Source organism: Hyperolius riggenbachi, chromosome 8 (genome assembly GCF_040937935.1).
Source record: "Hyperolius riggenbachi isolate aHypRig1 chromosome 8, aHypRig1.pri, whole genome shotgun sequence".
Classification (NCBI taxonomy): Eukaryota; Metazoa; Chordata; class Amphibia; order Anura; family Hyperoliidae; genus Hyperolius; species Hyperolius riggenbachi.
The window spans coordinates 173539464-173550069 of record NC_090653.1 but is presented as its reverse complement, the minus strand read 5'-3'; the positions used below and the strand labels follow the sequence as shown (position 1 = coordinate 173550069).

The 10606-nt window shown below is 44.0% G+C and overlaps 1 pseudogene; it reads left to right on the top strand.

Annotated features, from left to right (window-relative positions):
• Positions 1–5977: 5977 nt before the first annotated feature.
• LOC137527422 (zinc finger protein 300-like) lies at positions 5978–8602 on the top strand (annotated as a pseudogene).
• The last annotated feature ends 2004 nt before the right edge of the window (positions 8603–10606 follow it).

Genomic DNA, 10606 nt, shown 5'->3' with positions numbered 1-10606 from the left:
TTAATTTCTTTCTTGCTTTTGTTCTCTTTGTCTTTGTCTTCTTTGCTCGGTGGTATCTGGACGGGAGGGTTGATAAGATGGGAGAAGTGAGGAGTTCCCCTCCCTGAGGCGAAAAGGGTAGATAGTGATTGCCCCTAAGGTTTACCAGTAAATATGGGACACAGTGGAGAAGGGCCAGGCTTCAGTATTTGTGGGGGTGAAGGAGGGTTGAAGGATTAGGGAGGAGGGTGCTGGTGGGGGGGCATATACAAAATGCCCGTAATTGATCTGTATTTTATACCTAGATCCGATGGCACTTTGATGTTTGTATTTTCATATTGTTATATGTGATCACAGAAATGTGAAAGGAACTTTTTTGTTATCTTTTACAAAAACATTTTGATAAATAAAGAATATAGAAAAAATAAACAAATGCACTGAAGTGCTACTGTGCCTGCAACTGAATGGGCCAACAATAACAGAAGTTGCAAAGCTGTGGGTATCAGTGGGCTGTGTAGTGTCACACAGAGAGAAATGCAATAGTACTTTCAGGATAGTCTAAAATAATGCACTAGAGTGTTACTGTGCCTGCAACTTAATGTGTCAACAATAGCAGTAGTACTGTGCACAGCTGTGGGTATCAGTGGGCTATGTAGTGTCACACACATAGAAATGCAATAGTACTATCAGAATACAGTCTAAAGTAATACATTGAAGTGCTACTGTGCCTGCAACTGAATGGGCCAACAATAACAGTAGTACTGTGTACAGCTGTGGGTATCAGTGGGCCTGTGTAGTGTTACACACACAGAAATGCAATAGTACTATCAGAATACAGTCTAAACTAATGCACTGGAGTGCTACTGTGAAAAGTGAAAGTGGGGCCTAGGGCACTGAAATATGGTGGACTGTGATATGGTGAGAAATCTATCTGTGATCATATGCTTATGTGGAACTATATATAAATTTTTCACTGCTGTTACTTATCCACAAAGTTTACTCATTGCAACTGTGCTGCTGTCTGGCTACCTGCTGGCTTTCTGCTTAAAGTGGAACTTTACACCTTCTATTGCTGCTATCTGTTTGGAAGCATTACCTGCTTGAACTGTACCTCACTTGGCTAATTGCTGGTACCTTATCCTTACTCAACAGCTGTTTACTGTGGCAATTTCAACTTTTTAATGCAATTTGGCAGTGTGAAATATTGATGCGAACTGTATCCCCGTTATCTCCATTATCAGCTGATACTGATTGGTACCAATAGTGCTATAGGATGTATGGGTGTGATAGTGTGGTATGTGAGTTTCTGTGTGGCAGGATGGCCATCTCATGCTGTTTTTAAAGTTGTATATGCACATTTATAGAGTCTTGTTCAATACATATTTTTTGATACTTTTGAATCTAGTTTGATACTAGTGTTTATTGGGATTACCTGTAGTCCAAATGTCCTCTCCTTCTGTGTATAAATAGCTAGGTATAGGTGCCCCTAATATAGGTAGCTAGGTACAGGTGCCCCCAGTATAGGTGCCCCAGTATAGGTAGCCAGGTATAGGTGCCCACAGTATAGGTAGCCAGGTATAAGTGTCTCCAGTATTGATAACCAGGTAAATATGCCCCAGTATAGGTTAGCCAGGTATAGGTGCCCCAGAATCGGTAGCCAGGAATAAATGCCCTCAATATAGGTAGCCTGGTATAGGTGCTACCAGTATAGGTAGCCAGGTGTAGGTGCCCCAGTATAAGTAGTCAGGTATAAGTTCCCCCAGTATAGGTAACCAGGTATAAGTGTCTCTAGTATAGATAGCCAGGCATAGATGCCCCTGCATAGGTTTGGCAGGTATAAGTGCCCCCAGCATTGGTAGCCTGGTATAATTGCCCCAAGTATAGGTAGTCTGGTATAGGTTCCCCCAGTATAGGTAGCCAGTGATGGTGACCCTAGTATAGGTTAGCTAGCTATAGGTGCTGCAGTGTAAGTAGCAAGGTATAGGTGCTCCCTCTCCCCTGCAGTGACCACCTTTGCAGGGATCTCCAGTGCTGTGTGTGAGTTTCTCACCGTGCCTCTCTCCAGTGCTAATCACACCACCTTTTTATGGGCATCTGGACATGGCTTGATTTGATGATGTCATCAAGCCATATCCCGATGCTAAGGGCAGAGAAGTCTGGAGCTGTATGTGGCGGAGGTGGTGAGATCGGCACTGGATAGAGGCATGATGAGTAACTCACACACAATGCTGGGAATCACTGTGGGGGGTGGGGTGTTCCTTGGGGGAGGGTCACTGCAGGGCTGAGGTGGCACCTATGCTATGGTACCTATACCTTTCTAGCCTACACTGGGGCACCTACAGCTGTCTAATCTATACTGAGGGCACATGCTGCAGTTAAAGCCTCCTGGGTGGTATGCCAGACACTGTGTTTTTCTTGCCCGACACAGTGTAGTGTAGCCCAGGAGTTTAAATGACAGATAAATGTATCTACCCATTGGTAGTAAAGATGAACATATATCCCCAGAAAAAGTAGTGGCAATGATTTTGTCAGGGATTGCTGTACAGCCACTACACTGTCTCCCCTCCCATGCCTCTTTAACCACTTGTCACTCATGTGGGCTGGTATAACCAGAATTCGGATCCTAAACCGCGTGGGGCTGTGCTCCCTAAGCTATACCAGCCTGCATGATCCACCATGATATGGGGGGCTCCTCTCCCCCATAGAGATAGTCCGAACCTCCGATTTTCGGTTCGCAAACTTCTGCAAAAGTTCGGTTCTCGTGAACTTTCGCGAACCGCAATAGACTTCAATGGGGAGGCGAACTTTGAAAACTAGAAACACTTATGCTGGCCAGAAAAGTGATGGAAAAGATGTTTCAAGGGGTCTAACACCTGGAGGGGGGCATGGCGAAGTGGGATAGACGCCAAAAGATACAGGGAAAAATCTGGATTTGATGCAAAGCAGCGTTTTAAGGTAGAAATCACACTGAATGCTAAATTGCAGGCCTAAAGTGCTTTAAAACATCTTGCATGTGTATACATCAATCAGGGAGGCTGTCTATGCAACACAAGTGTCAGTGGGACACACACACACACACACACACACACACACACACACACACACACACACACACACACACACACACACACAAATAGATCACAAGAACAAGATTAGCTCTCAAAAGAGCTGTTGTGGGGTGCTTTTTAAGCAATAAGAATCAGCAAGGAGCAAGCTAAGAAGCCTACAAGAGCCTAACTAAGCTTTCCCTATGAGAGTCTGCAGCAGCATTACTGCAGGCACATGAGTGAGTGAAAAGCCTGATGTTGCCTGCCTTTTATAAGGGGGAGTGGGCTCCAGGAGGGAGTGTAGCCTAATTGGCTACAATGTGCCTGCTGACTGTGATGTAGAGGGTCAAAGTTGACCCTCATGATGCACTATGGGGCGAACCGAACTTCCGGAAAAGTTTGCGGTTCTCCGCGATCGCAAACTCCGGAAGTTCGCTGGGAACCATTTGCCGGTGAACCGTTTGGGCCATCTCTACTCCCCCAAAGCCCATGTACATACCATTGGCAAGGGGCATATTGATATGCCTATTGCCTACCCCTGGAGAGTGTTGTTCACTTGGTTGGCTGTTGTAAAGGGGTTTTTCTTCAGCATTGAAATAATTCTGCGATAATCCATCACTGTAGTCTTCCATGGATGTCTAGGTCTTTTTGTATTGCTGAGTTCACCAGTGTTTGCTTTCTTTCTTAGGCTATATAAAAATGTAGATTCTGCCACTTGTAATATTGTAGCAATTTCTCAGATTTTTTGTTTTTGTTTTCACAGCTTAAGTATGTCTTCTTTCACCAGCTTGAAGAGCTCCTGTTGTCTTTTTACAGCAACATTTTCCACATGAGAGCACCACACCTCAAATCAACTCCAGACATTTTACAGTATCTTCAGCTTCGGGATGTTTCTATTAAATCTTAATAAATTAAAGGAGATGGAGAAATGACCCACACAGAATTTGTCTGCAGAAGCAAGGCCATTATTAGACCACCAGGTAATAGGCTCAGGTTTATAAAAGGAAGACAGAAAGGTAAGGTTGCATGCTAGCATTGGTACATGTATGATACCATACATAAATTCCAGTGGCAACTACCTTATTAATCTTATCAACTTTAGGACCATCAGTTTTTGGTAAACAATAGAGCCTGCAAATTATATGGAAGAGCTAATTTTCTCCCAAATAAATCCAGAGGGGGACATCCATAGGGATAAGCTATCTGGTTAGATGGGAAAATTGTGAGGGGAGGATCGGAAGGCAAACTCCACCAAATGTAGCCCTATGCACAACTGACCTGCCAACTGGCCTTTTTCTGGTTGAACTCGATGGGCGTATGTCTTTTTTTCCACCCAAATAACTAGGTAAATCTAGGGGCCCTGGTTCCCCAAATGAATGTAATTATCTGAGACTGCAAAGAGTGCAGGCATATAACAATCTGGGTAAGAGAACCATTTTACAAGCATAAATCTTACCCACTCAAAAAATGTTATGGTTTGACCAGTCCTTTAGTAGGGATGGTCGAACATTGCAATTTCGTGTTTGTAAATGCGTTTGCAATTTAAAAAAGACCTTTGTAGTTTTTGAGAAAATTGATTTTGAATACTTTAAATACTTTAAAGGGAATATCCAGGCAGCAAAAAAAAAAAATGACATTTACTTACTGGAGCAGAGCTGCTGCGAGGGACATGTCGGCTGCAAGGAGCTGGAGGAAGCCCCGGGTAAGTAAATGTCATTTTTTAGCTGCCTGGACATTCCCTTTAACTACCTTATGACCTCTCCACACTAATGGGCATGGCCGCGGCGGCAGCCTCAGGACCGCCTAACACCAATTGGCGTCAAGTCCTGGGGCCGGCTACTGCAGGAGATCGTGTGCAGGCTGTGCGCGCATCTCTTGCTTGGGGGGTGGAGCTCCACCCTGCCTTCAGTCTCCGAGTGGAGACTGTTAGATGGCGAAACCGCCGTCTTTCTACTGAGTACAGCGCTGTGACTGTCGGCGGTCCTGACTGTCGGCGGTGATCGGCTGTCATAGGCTGAAGCCTATGGCAGCTGATTACGGGGATTGGCCTTTTGGATATAGTAAAAAAAAAAGGAAATTTATTAAAAAATATTGTAATAAATATTTACAAAACAAACAAACAATGGGGTGGGGTGCATTAGACCCCACTAACAGAGGGCTCTGTTGGTGGGGCAAAGGGGGGGATCACTAGTGTGCTGTGTTGTGTGGCCCTGCAGCTTGGCCTTAAAGCTGCAGTGGCCAATTAAACAAAAAATAGCCTGGTCTTTAGAGGGGTTTAGCACTATGGTCCTGAAGTAGTTGAAGAACATTTTTTTTGTAAAGTCAGCAAAATGACATTCTTTAGAAGAGTTCAGAATGTCATTGCTCAGGGGCTTTCTATACGTGTAAGTGCAGGGCTGAGATTGGCATGCTGCTCATTGGTTGTCCGGGCAGGGATCAATGTGTGCAGCATTCTCCATCTTTTGACAGGTATTGAGAGGATATGTTTTGCACATAAACCACATCTTGTCAGTCATGAGAGATCTTACACTGTTGAAAAGCCCTATTTATGTCCAGAGTGTCGGAAATGTTTTGTACAGTAATCACACCTTGTCGGTCATGTCAGATCCTACACTGGTGAAAAGCCCTATTCATGTGCAGAGTGTGGGAAATGTTTTGCACAAAAATCATACCTTGTCAAACATAAGAGATGTCATGTGAGCTCTCACACTAATGTGAAGCCTAATTCATGTCCGTGGTGGGAAATGCTTTGTACAGAAACCACATCTTGTCATCTTGTCTGTCATGAGAGATCTCACACTGGTGAAAGGCCCTTTTCATGTGCTAAGTATGAAAAATGTTTTGCACAGAAATAAAACCTTGTCAAGCATAAGAGATCTCAGATTGGCCTATTCCCTATTCATGTGCTCAGTGTGGGAATTTTTTTTTACAGCAACTGCATCTGGTCGGTCATGAGAGATCGCACACTGGTGAGAAGCCCTATTTATGTGCAGAATGTGGGAAATGTTTTTTACAGCAACCGCATCTACTCAGTCATTAGAGATCTCACACTGGTGAGAAGCCCTATTCATGTGTAGAGTGTGGGAAATGTTTTGTACAGAAAACAAATCTTGCCAGTGATGACTCTCATGAGAGATCTCACATTGGTGAAAAGTCATATTAACCTCCCTAGCGTTCTGGACGAGCTGAGCTTGTCCAGAGACACTGGAGGGTGCTGCTCAGGCCCCGCTGGGCCGATTTTAATATTTTTTTTAAAAAACACGCAGCAACCACTTTGCTTGCTGCGTGTTGGAGACGATCACCGCCTCTCGCCGCCGATCCGTTGCGTAACGAGCGCCCCCCGCCAGACCCCGTGCGCTGCCTGGCCAATCAGTGCCAGGCAGCGCTGAGGGGTGGATCGGGTCTCCCTGTGACGTCACGATGTCGCCGACGTCGATGACATCACGACGTGCGTCGCCATGATGACGGGGGAAGGCCTCTAGGAAATCCCGTTCAGAACGGGATTTCCGGACGGGTCGTTGCGCCGGCGGCGATCGGAGGGGAGGGAGGGATGCCGCACAGAGGGGCTCATGCATCATTGTTTTTAATTTTATTGTAGTATCCCATGCAGTTTAGTTAGGAGGGGGGCAGATGAGAGGGAATATCCTGCACGCTGGTGCCCCCTGCTGGTCATATAGCCATTGTCTATATGCAACTGAAGCCCTCTCCAACGACTGGCTGACTTGCTCAGCTTCTGTTTGATTAATCACTGCAAGCTAGGTGTAACATATGTGTGCACTTCTCATTGGCTTATAAGCAGCCTGCAGGCTTTATAAAGCAGCAGAGAACTGTTTGGGAGTGAGTTTCTCCATTTGTGTGTTTGGTAAGTTTTAGAACATTTGGAGACAGGCCTTGGGGGTGGCAGCTCGAAGGGTTTGGCTGCGCTCACATATGGTGTTAGATGCTGGTTCTAGGGCCCCGGGCAGTGAGAGTTCCCGGGCCCCAGGCTGGCTCATGCACCATTGTTTTTAATAGGCTTTTTTACAGCAACCGCATCTGGTCAGTCATGAGAGATCTCATACTGGTGAGAAGCCCTATTCATGTCCAGAATGTGGGAAATGTTTTTTACAGCAACTGCATCTGGTCAGTCATGAGAGGTCTCACACCAGTGACAAGCCCTATTCATGTGTAAAGTGTGGGAAATGTTTTGTACAGAAACCAAATCTTTTCAGTCATGATTCTCATGAGAAATCTCACATTGGTGAAAAGTCATATTAATTTCCAGAGAGTGGGACATGTTTTGCACAGAAATCAGACCTTGTCAAATGTAAGAGATCTCAGACTGTTGAGAAGTCTATTAATGTCCAGAGTGGGGGAAATGTTTTGCACAGAAATCACACCTTGTCGGTTATGTGAGATCCTACACTGGTGAAAAGCCCTATTCATGTGCAGAGTGTGGGAAATGTTTTGCACAGAAATCGTACCTTGTCAAATATAAGAGATGTCATGTGAGCTCTCACACTAATGAGATGCCTTATTCATGTGCAGAATGTGGGAAATGCTTTTGTACAGAAACCACATCTTGTCATCGTCAGTCATGAGAGATCTCACACTGGTGAAAAGCCTTTTTCATGTGCTAAGTGTGAAAATTGTTTTGCACAGAAATAAAACCTTGTTAAACATAAGAGATCTCACACTGGTGAGAATCCCTATTCATGTGCTCAGTGTGGGAATTTTTTTTTTTACAGCAACCGCATCTGGTTAGTCATGAGAGATCTCACACTGGTGAGAAGCCCTATTCATGTGCAGAATGTGGGAAATGTTTTTTTACAGCAACTGCATCTGGTCAGGCATGAGAGGTCTCACGCTAGTGACAAGCCCTATTCATGTGTAAAGTGTGGGAAATGTTTTGTACAGAAACCAAATCTTTTCAGTCATGATTCTCATGAGAGATCTCACATTGGTGAAAAGTCATATTAATGTCCAGAGAGTGGGACATGCTTTGCACAGAAATCAGACCTTGTCAAATGTAAGAGATTTCAGACTGTTGAAAAGCCTATTCATGTGCAAAGTGTGGGAAATGTTTTGTATAGAAGCCACATCTTGTCAGTGATGACTTTCATGAGAGATCTCGCATTGGTGAAAAGTCCTATTCATGTCCAGATTGTGGGAAATGACTTGCACAGAAATCAGAAGTTGTCAAACTTAAGAGATTTCACACTGGTAAGAAGCCCTATCCACATGCAGGGTGTGGGCAATGTTATTAAGTCATGAGAGATTTCACACTGGTGAAAAAGCCTTATTCATGTTTTGTATAGTAACCATATCTTGTCAGTCATGACGCTCATAATAGATCTCACACTTGTGGAAAGTTCTATTCATGTCCAGAGTGTGGGAAATGTTTTGCACAGAAATCAGACCATGTCAAACACAAGAGATCTCACACTGATGATGAGAAGCCCTATTCATGTGCAGAGTGTGGGAAATGTTTTGTACAAAAACCACATGTAGTCAGTCATGACTCTCATGAAAGATCTCACATTTGCCTCATAAAGTTTACAGGCATACGGTCTAACGTTTTAGACATGCTGACCTGAAAGAGAATCTGGGGAGATCCTAAAGACAAAATGTAGATACTTACCTAAGACAAGACAAAGAACATTTATATAGCACTTTTCTCCTGGCGTTCTCAAAGCGCTTCGGGGATGCAGCCACTCAGGGTGCGCTCCAGGGTCATTAGAGTGCCTTGCTCAAAGACTCTTTACAGTTTTATGTCAACTGAAATGACCATACCTGTGCAGTAATATTGAGCCACTCATATGCTAGGAGCTTTGGTGTATTGTGCAGGCATGGCATGAAAAGGAGTTCACCCTACTATTCACCCTGTGAGATCTCTTCATTTATTTTGGTTGCTGTGTACATCCCTCCACAAACATGTATGCAGCCTGTGCTCCAAGATCTCGCAGATCAAATTACAGAGGTGGAAAGGGAGTACCCAGATTCTTTTTTTATCATACAGTGCTAACCTTTCCAAAGAACTCCCCAAATACAGGCAACACGTCACAAGTGCAACTAGAGAAGGTAAGACACTTGATCACTGTTACACTATGACTAAGGACTCGTATCACTCTGTCAGCAGGGCAGCTTTGGGGAACTCAGATCATGCTGTTATACAGCTTATCCCAACATACATCCAACGATTAAAAACTGCCAAACCTGTAGTTACCACAATTAAGAAATGGACTAGTGAAGCTGTAGAAAATCTGCAGAGCTGCTTTGATTTAACTGACTGGAATATATTTAAAGAATCCTCCAGTGACCTAAATGAATACACTGACGCTGTGACATCATATATTACCTTTTGCGAAGAGTCCTGTATCCCCACAAAAAAGTGCACCAGGTACAATAATGATAAACCCTGGTTTACATCACATCTCAGGAAGCTGCGCTTCGATAAAGAAAGGGCATATCATACAGGCGATAAAGTCCTCTACAAAGCTGCAAAATACAAACTGCAGCAAGCCATTACTGACGCAAAAAAAGATTATTCTAAAAAACTTGAGGAAAACATTTCCAACGCCGACTCATCCACAATATGGAAATCTCTACATGAAATTACAGACTACAGGAAGAAATCTCCTCCCTCACTACACAACCTGCAGCTTGCAAATAAACTGAATACTTTTTATTGCAGGTTTGACACTAGCAACAATAGCCAACACACCAAGTCAGTCTGCATAATTTACATCTGGGTAACAGGCAAACTGAGCACTCCTCCAGCCAGCCATCGTCTCCACCCCCTGCAGTGCCTCAGTATCTACACAACACAGCAGACCAGACACGATCTGCTAACCTGTCCCCAGATGTGCATGCTCTAATAATATGCCAATCAGATGTAAATAAACTCTTCAAAAGACAAAACACTAGGAAAGCATTGGGGCCAGACACTGTCTCTGCGAAATGCTTGAATCTCTGTGCCGATCAATTAGGGCCTGTATTCACAGACATATTCAAAGCATCTCTAGAACTCTCAATTGTTCCTGCCTGTTTTAAAAGCTCAACTATTGTACCAATTCCAAAAAAAAACAAAAACCTACATGCTTAAATGATTACAGGCCTGTTGCCCTGACATCATTGGTCATGAAAGCATTTGACAAACTGGTAATGACTTATCTGAAATCCATCACAGATCCCCTGCTGGACTCTTTGCAATTTTCCTACAGGCCTAATAGATCCGCAGACGATGCCATGAACATGTGTATGCATTATGTACTACAACATCTAGACACCCCAGGAACCTACACCAGGATTTTATTCATAGATTACAGCTCTGCATTTAATACCATAATTCCATCACTGCTACACAGCAAGCTCTCCCAGCTACACATACCCGAATCCTTCTGCAAATGGATAACCGACTTCTTAACCGACAGAAGACAGCGTGTTAGACTTGGTAAACTCACATCAAGCTCTCTGATAGTCAGTACTGGTGCACCCCAGGGCTGTGTGCTTTCCCCACTGCTCTACTCACTTTACACCAATGACTGCATCTCCACAGATCCATCTGTTAAGGTTCTGAAGTTTGCAGACGACACAACAGT